The sequence below is a fragment of the Bubalus bubalis genome, chromosome 11 (assembly GCF_019923935.1).
Source record: "Bubalus bubalis isolate 160015118507 breed Murrah chromosome 11, NDDB_SH_1, whole genome shotgun sequence".
Lineage (NCBI taxonomy): Eukaryota > Metazoa > Chordata > Mammalia > Artiodactyla > Bovidae > Bubalus > Bubalus bubalis.
Window position 1 is genome coordinate 61,627,838 of NC_059167.1, and position 13,730 is coordinate 61,641,567.

Consider the following 13,730-nt stretch of genomic DNA (forward strand, 5'->3'; position numbering starts at 1 on the left):
TATTTCGGCCAATACATTGAAATGTGCCATGCTCCTCTCCACCTCGAAGTTGTTTCATGTCTTGCCTTTTTTCCTGGAATTCTCCTGTTCCTGCTCTATCGCCTACTCAAGCCTCAGCTGAAATGTCACTTCCTCAGTCCTGTGTTACATGTGCTATAACACAACACTTATCCTTACACTACTCATCACACCTCTGTTCAGTGTTACTCATTCCCATTTCATTTCAGCTTTGGAAGAAAGCAGGTATGTCTGTCTTATTTCATTTATATCCCAGGACTGAGCCTAGTTCTTGGCATACAGTATGTGCTACATAAACGTATGTAAAAATAAATCACAATGAAAGTCATAAGTCGATAAAAAGACTTCTGAAATTTTATTCCTGCAGGTGTTGTATTTACTTCTAGGCTCCACATATGAGAAGAACAAAATTTCCAACCATATCCTGATTCTGTTAAGAAGACCAGCCACATAAAGAAATGGCAGCAGCCAGACGCCAGGTCACTGGCTATGAACAGCATTCCTTACCTGGACCCCAAGACTTAAGATAAAATAAAAGTGGAGAGGAGGTGGGTAAATACAACCCCAAGGGGAAAAGAACCATTCAAAGAGAAGCCTTGCCTTTTTGCTAACAGTCTATAACAGATCTGTCTGTTCAAGACTTAGAAAGGAAATAGTATCAGAAGTACTGGGGTAGAGATAGACTGATTTAGTGTACCCACACTGGTCTCTCTCTCAACCAAAGCTGGAGGAAAAAAAAGTTGAGACCATCCTAAGAAAAATCATTTTCTCATACTTTTTTCCCAAATAATATGGTCTGTCCAGGAGTATGTGGTATATCCAATACCAGCTACTGTTTGGATGCTAAAGCCTGTCCCAGGAAGCTCCCATCCACAGCCTTACTCTGGTTACAAACCCTATGAGTGTCAATAACACCCTCTTTTTATTTTTCTGACCTTTCTTTTATAATGTTTATTATAATTACACGTTTATTTATGTTTGACCCCACTTTTTCATGACACAGACTAAATCATACAGAAGTAATGTATTATTTTTTAACAGCTAGCAAATTGTGGGACAGATGGTGACAATTCAGAAAACATTTCTATTAATGTTAACTAGATGGATTGTGTCAAGCACTATAGGAAACTTCTTACACTGAAGGATGTTTTTGTATAAAAAGATGGAGTGAAAAGAAAAATTCTCTCCTCCACAGGTAGACTGAGGATATGATTTACAATGTAGCTTTCTTCCCTAAGGTGAAAGATATTTTTATAAATCAGACCTTTTATTAATATAAATACTATTGAGAGAATAATTTGAAATTGGTTTCTTAAAGCCTACATTTATGTTAAAATTACCATATTTTCACTAAAAATGTTGTCATATATTTTCTGATTATAAGTATAAAAAAATAAATAAAATAAAAAGACCTAACACAGAGGATAAAATGATAAAACTTCTAGAAGAAAATGTAGGAGATAATCTTGGCAACTTTTAGGTTGGCAAAGATTTCCAGAACACAAAATGTCTTAAAAAATGATCAGCTGGAGTTTATCAAACACCAAACATTTTCAACTTTTCAACTTACTCTTAAGAAAATAAAAAGATGAGCTACATCTTAGGAGAAAATGTTTGTAACACATGCAGCTGACGATGTGTTTCCAAGAGCTCTTAGAACTCAATAATAAAAGGACAAACAGTGCAGCATTTTTTAAATGGGCAAAATCTTTGGACAGACAGTTCAGGTATATAAATCAGCATGGGATAAGATGGCCAGTATTTTTTTTATTACCAGGGAAATAAAATGTAAACTATAAAGAGATACCAGTGGGTACCCATAAGAATAGCTAACATTTAAACAGCTAATGGCATCAAGTGTTGACAAGTATAAGGAACCCCTGAAACTCTCATACATTCCTGTAAGAAACTACAGCTCTTTCTGTATAACCACACTGGAAAACTCTTCAGGAGTTTCTTGTAAGGTTAAACATATTTCTATCCTATAATCCAACAGTGTTAGTGTTGGGAATGTACCCAAGAAAAATACAGCATTTGCCTATAAAATACTTGTACATGAATGTTTATCAAATTATTCATAATAGGAAAAACCTGAAAATAATACAGATATTCATCTAGAGAGAAATGAAAATAATTGTGGCATATTTGTATAATGCCATCAGCAATGCCAAGGAGCTAACTACTATGTGAATACACTATAGCATGGTTGAATCTAAAAATCAATATATTGATTGAAAGAAGAGAAAGATGAAGAGGATACTATATGATTCCATTTACAGCTAAAAATAAATGAATTGAAAAATACGATCATTGTTTTTCTGGGGCCAAGGTTTGCAAGGATGGGAAGATAGATTACGACGATTCTAACACGCTTTCTTTAGGGAGATGATAGCACACATTTCTCAAACCCTGGTGTGCAAACTCATGTCTTCTGTGAGGATTCTGAAAGAGCCTGTCCCATGCTTCATGGTAACCACAAGCTGACCCAGCTGGACCTGAGCCCTAACAACTTAGGGATTACTGTGTCTATGATGATTTTTTTAGAACTCTGAGGCACTCAACCTGCAACTTCAAGTGTCAGTGGTTGGAATTGTGTGGCCTCACCTCTTGGTTTGTCATCAGCTCTTTATAGAACTCAGCAAGAACTCAAGTCTGAGTTTCCTCAGGCTGGGGGACAATGTTCTCTCTAATGTTGAGCTTAAAAGACTTTGGGGGCCCATTAAGATGTCCAAGTGTCCCCCGAAACAGCTGCCACTAGAGAAATGCAACTTGTTAGCAACCAGCCGTCAGGACTGGCCGTGCTTCTTGCCAGCACCCAGGGAATGACTCAAGTATACTTGGAATTTCCTCAGCTCCAAGATGATGATGTAAAGCTGCTGTGACTCACCCCAAGTGTGTCTTAGAGCGACCGCTACACTGGTTCTGCCAGCTTGGTGCATCCTAGGTGTAGGTTTTTGTCAGATGTTCTCCTCCAGAATAAGAGCTTTATAAAACTGAATCTGTGGAAGAATAACCTGGGATATGAGGGAGTTAAGTTTCTGTGAGAGACACTGAGCCATCCAGATCACAACCTGCAGAACATGGACTTGCCAGACTGTTCCTTCACAACAAAGTGCTGTCAGGAGTTTGCTCGTGCCCTCAAGTGCAATCATGTGAAAATTCTGGATCCTGGGGAAAATGATGTTGAGGATGATGCAAGAGCAGTGCAGGGTTCAAAAATGTCCAAATTGTGTGGAGACATGTAGGTTGGAGAAATGCGATTTGATGCCTGATTGCTGCCAGCATATCATTTCAGTTCTCAGAAGCAGTTAAAGCCTGGTTAATCTGAACCTTTTAGGAAATGACCTGGGGCTGGATGGAGTCAACACAATGTGGGCATCCTTGAAAAAAATCGGCATGCAAACTATGGAAACTTGAGTTAGAAAAAGACTTATACTCTATAGTGAGAGCAGAGTTGGAGAAATTACAGGAGAAGGAGTCCTTTTTGAGAGTCAAGTTTAAGTGGAATTGCAATGACTCTGAAAACACAGGTGGAGGTGGTGATCCAATGATGAGATGTCACAGCTTTACCATGGAATGTCTTGAAGTACAACCACCAGGAGGTCCTGATCCATGTGTTGCTCAGGTGTTACTGTTCATGGGGACAAATGAGGAATTATCTCCAGAATGCTTGTTCATGGTTTGTATAGGCAGCATATTCAGTACCTAGTCTCCAGAATCCTAACCCAATACTATATTTGCATTAACAGCCTACATTGGCTTCACCTTAAGATCTTTTTGTCCTTGGTGTAGTATTTTAAATTCCTGGGGCTATTAAGAGATCTTAATAAAGTAAAGGCTATGAAAAAGAACTGTAAATCTTCAAATATTATGAAAGTATAAAACATAAAATGGAGATATCCCATATAATTATCTCTTCCAAAGTAAAACAGCTTTTATATAGTTTGGTCAGAGAAGGCAATGGCACCCCACTCCAGTACTCTTGCCTGGTGAATCCCATGGATGGAGGAGCCTGGAGGGCTGCAGTCCATGGGGTCGCTGCGGGTCAGACACAACTGAGCAACTTCACTTTCACTTTTCACTTTCATGCATTGGAGAAGGAAATGGCAGCCCACTCCAGTGTTCTTGCCTGGAGAATCCCAGGGATGGGGGAGCCTGTCGGGCTGTCGTCTATGGGGTCTCACAGAGTTGGACATGACTGAAGTGACTTAGCATAGCATATAGTTTGGTAATATCTTACTCTACATTTTTGTGCATGTATGTATATATGTTTATATATATATATATAATAAACATTTTTATTTCACAAAAGTTGGGAAAGTAACACATAAGCCACTTTTCTACTTGTTTTGTTTTAGATGATTATTTTTGATGCTATTAGGTCATATAGCATCCTAATGAAAAAAAATCCAATATTCTAATGAATACCACACTAGCAGTATGGTGATGTGTGTGTGCTCATTTGCTCCAGTTGTGTCCAACTCTTTGCAACCCTATGGACTGTAGCCTGCCAGGCTCTTTTGTTCATGGGATTTCCTGGCAAGAATACTGGAGTGGGTTGCCATGCCCTCCTCCAGGGGATCTTCCCAATCCAGGGACTGAAACTGCATCTCTTGCATCTCCTTCATCTCTTGCATTGCAGGTGGATTATTTACCACTAGTGCCAACCGGGAAGCCCAGTTTGGTCATGGCTTAGTGGTGAAGAATCCACCTGTCAAGCAGAAGACATGGGTTCAATCACTGGGTTGGGGAGATCCTCTGGAGAAGGAAATGGCAAGCTACTCCAGTATTCTTGCCTGAGAAATCCCATGGACAGACGAGCCTGGTGGGTTACCGCACATAGGGTCACAAAGAGTGGGCCATGACTTGGCAACTAAACAACAACAAACATCACCATATTTTACCAATGATAACTGGTGGAAAAAATTCAAAGTCTACTTCTAGATGTTTTAGCTTGACAAAGTAAATGCATCACTCTTAAAGATATCTTTATTGGCTGTTCTAGTAAAACAGAGCTTTTGGTAATTGTAAAAAGGTCAGAATAAATTTATATCAGTCATGCATATTTTCAAAACTGATAAAAATGTTAGCAAGCAACATCACATGATAACATGCGATGTCCTTAAGAGACCATCTAGATTATATTAAAAATGCAGCTCAGATGAATCCAGAGACATATCCCAGGTCACAGAGATTATTGTTGGTAGAACCAGCATCAGTAAGGTCACCTGATTTTATTGTAGTATTTTCTACATATTGTCCTTTGTCTATAGCTCACTAACCTCGAAGAAGCTTCAAGCCATCATCTTGGCATCATTAACATTGTGTCTTAATGCCTGATATCACCCATCTTCTCTGTATTTGAATAATTCAGAAGGAAGATAGAAACACTCTGATGAAGGCATGGAGGTAACATGGTGCTTATCTTTCAGGAATGTTTCTTTAGTTGCACAATTTAACGTACTGCAACAGCATGACACATCTAATGATTTTTTAAAACAGCTTTCTGCTGACAGCATAAACAGAAGCAAGTTTATTTTGAGTGAGCAGCTGCTCTTTTTTCATCAAGGAAACGTTGCTTGCTGAAATAATGCAGCAGGCTGGCACTGCAGTGAGTGGATAAACATCTATGGAGTTTGTGGACTGGCAAACGTAGGACCATTCTGCTTGTGGAGCAATTACCAATAAACCAAACAGCCCATCTCCAATTTTATGAGAATGAAAAGTTTAGCCAGTCTGCAGAAGAGTTACAGAAATGGGCTGCACAGATTGTCTTCTTTTAATGAATGGATCAACCACAGATGTCAGATTTTTTTGGTCACTGTATGTGGAAGTAGTAAATTTCTTTATTTTTTAGACTCCGAATTAGTTAATCAATCATTTAAAAATTATCTTTTCCCTGTATATAGACATTTATTACAAAGAACAGTTAAGGCAAAGATATGGAGTTTCATTAAAACAAAATTCTTTTTTGCTCTCCATAACAATTTATTCATATATATTCATCTTCTCTCAAAGATTTCAGTAGCCTAAATTTGGTCTGAAAGAAAATATACTTGGGAAAGGACTGTTGGTCAGCAAATGACCTCAAGAATGTTGTGGATTGACAAAAATATTGAAATGAGGGATCTCTATCTTTTGTAAAGTTTTAGAAGTTTTTATCAGCTCCACCTTTATTTTACAGGTTCAGGGAAAGCTGACAAAGGCTCTGGTCTGAGATCTATTATTTATCCTCTTGTTTCTGCATTTTCACAGACCTATAATTACATAACACCATCACTTGGTTGACCTCAAACATTCTGCTCAAGTATAAATAACCATGTGTTCTATTAAAAAGATTTTTAAAAGCTGAACTCAAAGAAGAGTTGCAAAAATAGAATAGAAAGTTCCTATGTACTCTTCACCCAACTTTTTCTTATATTGATTTGTTACATAATCATAGGACATTCATCAAAAGTAAAGAGTAATTTTCACATTAGATATTATAATTTTTATAATTAAAAAATGCAATTAATATAGTCAAAAATGATGGCAAATGATAAGTATACAGAACCTAAGAGGAAATGTCAAGTATGAAGACTTTGGAAGGAGGGAGATTACTTCCAACCAAGAAGAATACTCAAGTATTTAGGATTGAGTGAAACTTCCACTGGGACCTGGAAGATTTCTAGATCTGGACATACAACAGTGGAGCAAGAGGAACACTCCTTAAATTAAAAAAAAAAAGTAATAATAAAAGAACAATATAAAAGGCAAAATTTAAGAGTAAATAAAGCTGTGGAAGTCGGTACCCTATGAAAATTTGTAAACAGACAAGATTTCTCTAGTCTCTTCCAATGACTTCTCAATGTAATAATTTTGCTGTTAAGTCATTAGAGGAACAACAATTATTAACTGGAATATATTAAAATTAATAAAGTGTTTGTTACTCAGTCGTGTCAGACACTTTGTGACCCCATGGACTGTAGTCCGCCAGGCTCCTCTGTCCATGGAATTCTTCAGGCAAGAGTACTGAAGTAGGTAGCCATTCTGTTCTCCAGGGGATCTTCCTGACTCAGGGATAGAGCCCAGGTCTCCTACACTGCAGGTGGATGCTTTACCTTCTGAGCCATCAGGGAATTAAAAGAAAACCTTTAACTTGGATCTTTTGGCAAACTGTTGAATTTACCTTTAAATTATATAGTGAACTTTTTCTTGGACTAATTCCAGGTAATTATAATTGTTCTCTTATATGTTTTCACCTTTGCATAGTTAGCATTTCATCAGGTGAACAGGTCAGGTCCTTAGAGGTGTCAGTTAATCAAATTGCAGAAACTTCACTTATTTTCTTTAGCTCTTTAAGTATGTAGTCTCCTTGAGGATCATGAATATTTGCTTAAAATATTAAGTGCTGCTGCTACTGCTGCTAAGTCGCTTCCGTCGTGTCTGACTCTGTGTGACCCCACAGACAGCAGTAAGTATAGTAAATGTAATCAATTATTCCTGTGCTGTGTTATTAATACCATTTAGAAATTATACAGCACTAATGTTTTAAAAGTATGGGCCAGTCACAACGGTAACGAATTGCTAGAATAATTCCTAAGCTTGTTGGGTAAAAGAACAATAGTCTATTTTTGCTAAAAGTGGTTGTTTCTATTGACTCTTCTACAAAGATTAGTCAACGCCTAATTTAAATTGTTGTTTGTAAAACGAAGTGACATAAAAATGCTAATTCTAGAATTTTGATTTTATTATCAAAAAGAGTGAACATCTCTCCTATGTGAAACTTCTAGAGTCTTGAAAGCAGCTTTAGCAGACAGAAGTATACAGAGTTGCTTTGATATTTATTCAAATCCAGCAACACCCTTGAATAATTTCTATTTCTGAGATAAAATCTAGAAATCTATGGAAGAGCGCATTCAGCCTACTACACATTATGCATTTTTGGTTTGGCCTCTTATTTTTCCTTCACTGAAGACATTACTAAACAGAACTCAATTCAAAAGGTCATTCTCACTTCTCCTCTGCCTATTCAAATTCTATCAGTTCTACATGAGTCAACATTCAACTGTGTGTGGCCTTAACTCTTCCTCAGAATATTCCCTCTTCCTCCATGTGTGTGTGGCATTTATGTTCTACATCTTTACTGAACCCTACTATATTGCATTTTATTATTTGTTCCTAAATCACACTTTACACAATGAGACTAATCTCCTTGAGGAAACTTATTAGCAATCCTTCCTATGGTAAATTTTTCTGAAAAAGTTACCACTGGAAGCCCAATATAAGTATTTTGCTTCTGACCTATTGGCCACACTAGGTATAGATCACTCCAGAACATTATGTATCACCTAATTAACCATTTCATTTTTATTCATTGAGTCATTATTAAGAGCTCATTAAGTGCAAAGCACCACACCAGCAATATACAAAGATGATTCATGTGCAGATTCTGTCTCTATAAGGCTTGCTGCTTAAGAAGAAGAATAATTCAAGTATATATAATTATAATACACCTGGGAAAGCCATATGCAGTTAAGAGACTCATGGTTAAAGGCTTCCCATGTACTAGGGGTACACATGAAGGGCAAGAGGATGTCAGAATGAGACCACACCACACTGCTGAAGTCACTGCAGGAAAGTGCAAAGAATCCACAGGGATGAGTGCAGAGTTAAAACTGATAGAAGAAATTAATAATTCTAATTAATTTTGAAAAAATAAGCCAAGTGCAAAATAATAAAGATTACATATAAGAGTTTTGATTTTATTCTGAAAATGCGATTTTAAAAAAATTGATGAAAACTTATATGTATTTTCAAAAGATTATTTGTATGTCAGAATGTAATAATATGGAAGTGGGAGATAAAAGTCTGGAAAGCTGACATCTTGTGTGGTAGTTTAGAGAACAAACTTTGGAAATGGAAAGTAGGAGACAGATGAGAGATATTACAGAGCGGAAACAATAGAACATGTAGGCATCAACCTTCAGCAAACACTCCTTCTTCACGGACCCACAGCAGAGATGAAAAATAGACTTTGCCTTAATGAAGAAAAGCAGATGATCCGAGTTTCCAGGGAGAAAAAATATATATAAAGAATTCCTTTACCAATATCTTTCAAACAAGTTAAGAAAAATTATATACTAAAGAGGATATTTTCTTTAGAAGGAGGCAAAAAAGTAAATTTTAAAAGAAATATTTTAGAATAAAAAAGATAAGGAGTTGAATGCATTAAAAAGAAATTTAAAGGAATCAAATACTATAGCAAAGAAGAACTCCATCTTAGGCCAAGAAAAGATTAAAAGATCTAACTTAGGTGTTGGTTTTTTATTTAGTTAAACATTGAATATATTGAAAAGATATTATTTTGGATAACAAAACTATGCAGCTACACATTCTAAAGTAAACACAGGTCTATGTACCAAAAGCATGTATAAACAATTATCTCATGAGCCAAATGAGTATTAAATGCTAAAATTCTGATTATCCTTTATGCTATTTCTGTTTATTTCTTGTCTTTTTGTTTAATGGCAAACAACAATATACTTTTAAAGAATCTCTGTGAATTTAATACATAGGATTCTGGTATTGTAGTACATTATTAATTATTTTGGAAATATTAATGTTTTTTACTAGGGTAAAATGAAAAAAATGGCAGGGCTTGTGAATCTAACAAAGAGATGTTCAATTGCAAAGCAAAACAATGTGAAAAGAAAAATCAAAGTAGGAGACAATGTTAAAAATTTTCAAAAATAAACTGCCCGTATATTAAGCATGTTGTAACCCCAAGGGCTATAGCCTGCCAGGTTCCTCTGTCCATAGAATTCTCCAGGCAAGAATCCTGGAGTGGGTTGCCATTCCTTCCTCCAGGGGTTTACTTAGTAGGCTGACATCTATTAACTTGTATTGACTAAGGTAGGACATTAATATACACAAATTTTCTATGTAACATCTCTTTTCTCCCACAGAATATTTTATCATAATTGGGCATGCATCTGAGGAAGCTGCTTCTTAAGTATACTTGATGCAATTTGTGCTACAGGTAGGAAACTGACTGCAGAAGGCTTGTATATCAGTGAAAGGGACATAAATATTTGGCCATTCAGCCCACTTCTGAGACCATACAAATATATTATGTACCATATATTCAGTCCAACATGTTTGATAGATCAAGATGCTATTCAGTCATTTAACATTTCTCAGCCATGAGACCATACAAATACATATGTATATAAATATATTAAAGACCATATGTATATAATGTATGTATTACATAACATAATATTATAAATTATAAAACACTATCTACATCCATCTTAAATCTCTTGATCTTAGAGATTCCAAGAAATCAAAATCCTCTAATTGTCAACCATTATTGAAAAAGACAAAAGCAGATGTAGTGTGTGGCATTAATAAATATGGACAGTGTCTACATTTTACAGATCAAAAGCTCAGTAATTTTCTTCACCTCTCATTGGCTTGTTTCTCTGCCTCCTGGAAAAACCAAGGAAAGAGTTGGCAGAAGCCACTTACTCTTGAGAGAAAAATTTTATTTCCTTACAGGAATCCTTTAACATAGAAATAGGCATATCTTTTGTGAATTTCTTGCACAAAAGATACCACTGTTATATTGGGAAGAATGAATTATTCACCATAATTAATTCATTTTATTCCAAAACCACCTAATATCATCTCAATTCAAGTTCATTAATTACACACACCATTACAGTTCTGATTGGTAGTGAGGTTGTTACTGAAAAATGGAGTATTATTTTTCTTGGCACAAGTACTTATGGGCAAACACAAATACAACTCAGCATGAAATTATGTACTCTTTGTGAGTAAGTATGATAGTGGGGAAAATTATTTCTCTTCCTTACATTTATTTATATCAGGATAAAATTACATGCTGGCTTTCAGAATTCATGTTTAATGAGCTTATTTACTTTCGAAAAAAGTCTTCTTTTATTCTACCATCATCCATAAAGCAACACACTTCTCAGGGCTCCATGTTATGGAATGTAGCACAGATAAGGATGAAATGAAAGAATTAATCTAACACATGCCTTTCCAGTACAACACAGAAGACAAAACTTACACTGGGAAAAGCAGCCAGGAAATCACAGAAAAAGCACAATTTAGCATTTCTTTGTAAACCAAGAAAAGTTGACCAAATAACTTCAAAAAATTATGGGTCTCTAAAAGTTGAATTTAAATTGCCTGAAAGGTAAGGATTTGTGAATTTATTGCTGATGAAAGGAGATAGCAAGTGCCTTACACCTGGATATTTGCAGACATCAGGAAAGGCTTATCTGTGGAGCAGTTCTTGAGATGCTTTACCCATCCAAGACTATTTGCTGAATCCATTGTGGAAAACAGATGGAGGTGCTCACTTGTGGATAGCAACATAATTATATTAAATCATAGTGATTTTGCCAGGAGAAGGGAAATGCATAATGCACTTGCTTAAATCTAATTGCTTTTTGCAGAACCATGAAGATACAAGAGTATGCATGTATGCATGCAGACTCTCCCTTCACATCTGGAGCATCAAGAAAATGCTAACTTCAAATATGCTGTTACTATCCTTAGCACTGCTATCAACCCCACATTTTTCAAAACAAAAAGAACATTATGGTAACAATCCTTTTGGCCCTTATCCTTCTTGCTTCCATGACAATCATGGCAGATTTTATTGGTTGTAGTGAATATGCAGACATTTTCTCCCCATATGAAGGAACAAGTACAGGGTAGACTTATTTTCTCTGTTTTTTTTCAGAGATGTGATATTCAGGACACTGGGATTATATATGCAAGATACTGCTATTAATTTTCTCCACAGTTTCTACTAAAAAAAATTATAAGCTCCCTAACTAATTACCTGGATACCACTAACTTGTAAAGAAGGAAAGTTGTGTAGGAGCTTGAAGACAAGCATGCCAAAAGGGGGGGGGGAAATGCTTGCTGAACTAGGATCATAAATGTAAATTTGCTGAGCAAGGAAAAAGTATGTAAATGACTTAAATTTTTCAGGACAGTCATTTTCCTTTCTTTCTCTTCATGCTGAGAACATTTTATTTTTAAAAGATCATGGTCAGTAGAGGTTGAATATCCACTAAAAACATATTTCAGCACAATTATATGTCAATACATTCTAGACAGAATGTGTGCTGGTCTTTGTCTGTATTGATATGTTTGAAATAAAATATGTGCTAACAAACAGCCCATAGTGGCGATACAAGTTAATTGCATCATTATATTGTGATAAGGCAAGGCAATTAACACATCTCACTATACAGAGTTCTCAGAATGGGCATCCAATTAACTTAGGTTACCAGGCTCCTTGCTTAGAATGGGGCTTTCGGTCTGCTTCCAAGATGACTTCACATAGTTGGCTATCTCTTGAAGTGCAAGAAAACTTTTTTAAAGAAATAAGGCAATTTTGAAAAGGTTAGGAGAAAACTGCTGTATCAACTTGATTCAGAATATACTGTGCTGATAAATGTCTTCAGGGTGTCATGGAAATATTGTTTAAAGTTGAACAGAGTGACTAAAATATGCAAAAGTTCATCAGGTTGTTTTCTATAAATATCTTATTAGAGTTGACTATAGTCTCAAAAATATCAGACAGCATGGAAATTGCATTTGATAAAGGTATATTTAAAATTGAGAAGATTATTAGAATATCACAAGCATAGCAAGAACCTTGCATGTAATTTTAGAAAATTTGAAATGCCTTTTAGAATGTGGCAAGATAATAGGTTTTAGATATAGAAAGAAATGTGTCCTGTCATGGAGGAGTTCTTTAATTCATTTGTTATCCTGAATAGCAAGCCACACTGAGCAGAAGTGGCAAAATAATTAACATTTGTTAGCACCAGCCCCTCCAGCATAAACTGGTAACCTCCTTTGCCACTACATAGCATGTATTTACCAATTTTATAAACACTTGTCATATTATAATTATTTCTAAGCTTCTTCCACAATAATGTAAATTGCTTACAAATAGTAATGTCTCCAAACTCACTTTTCCATCCCTTTCATCTATAATACAATTGGTTTTCAATATGCATTTGTTGACTAAACAAGAGAATATTTTATGAATAGAATAAAATTCCATTTTTCATTAGGCCATACAAATATTGGTCTCTTGTTATTTCAGAGAGGACCATCCTTAGCTTTATATAAAAAGGAAATAATAGCATGTAATATTATGATTAAATGCCTGGTTCATCACAATGGTCTGTAGCCAATGGGACAAGCCATGAAATGGAACATTGTTGCTGAGGGTGGTACAGAAACCAAGAGAAGCTCCACACTGATAGACCATATACAACATTCAAACACACACCAAGGTAATGCACTGACCGACATTCCTCACATGGAAAGTTTGATGCCAACTGATGATATTTAACAATACCTGCATCTTTAAGCTCTGTTAAAATCTTCTCACCACTGCACTGAAGTTATACCTGTGGCGGATTCATTTTGATATTTGGCAAAACTAATACAATTTTGTAAAGTTGAAAAATAAAATAAAAAAAGAAAATAAATAAAAAGAAAATAAAAAAATAAAAAATAAAATAATTTTGTAAATTGTATTTAAAAAAGAATAAAGATATGGGTCTTGATTTCTAATTTAGACAAGGGCTTGGTCCTATAGAGGATGAAATATTGGTCAAAAGTCAAGACAAATTTTGTCACTAGGAAAAACACAGCTCTCTGAAAGCTGG

The 13,730-nt window shown here is 35.6% G+C and overlaps 1 long non-coding RNA gene across 1 annotated transcript in view; it reads right to left on the reverse strand.

Annotated features, from left to right (window-relative positions):
- Positions 1-1,769: 1,769 nt before the first annotated feature.
- The window catches only part of LOC123328094, a 418,849-nt gene continuing 406,888 nt past the window's right edge, over positions 1,770-13,730 (reverse strand). Inside the window, exon 9 of the long non-coding RNA XR_006542859.2 lies at positions 1,770-3,649. This is a non-coding gene — a long non-coding RNA (uncharacterized LOC123328094). The remainder of the gene's footprint in view (positions 3,650-13,730) is intronic.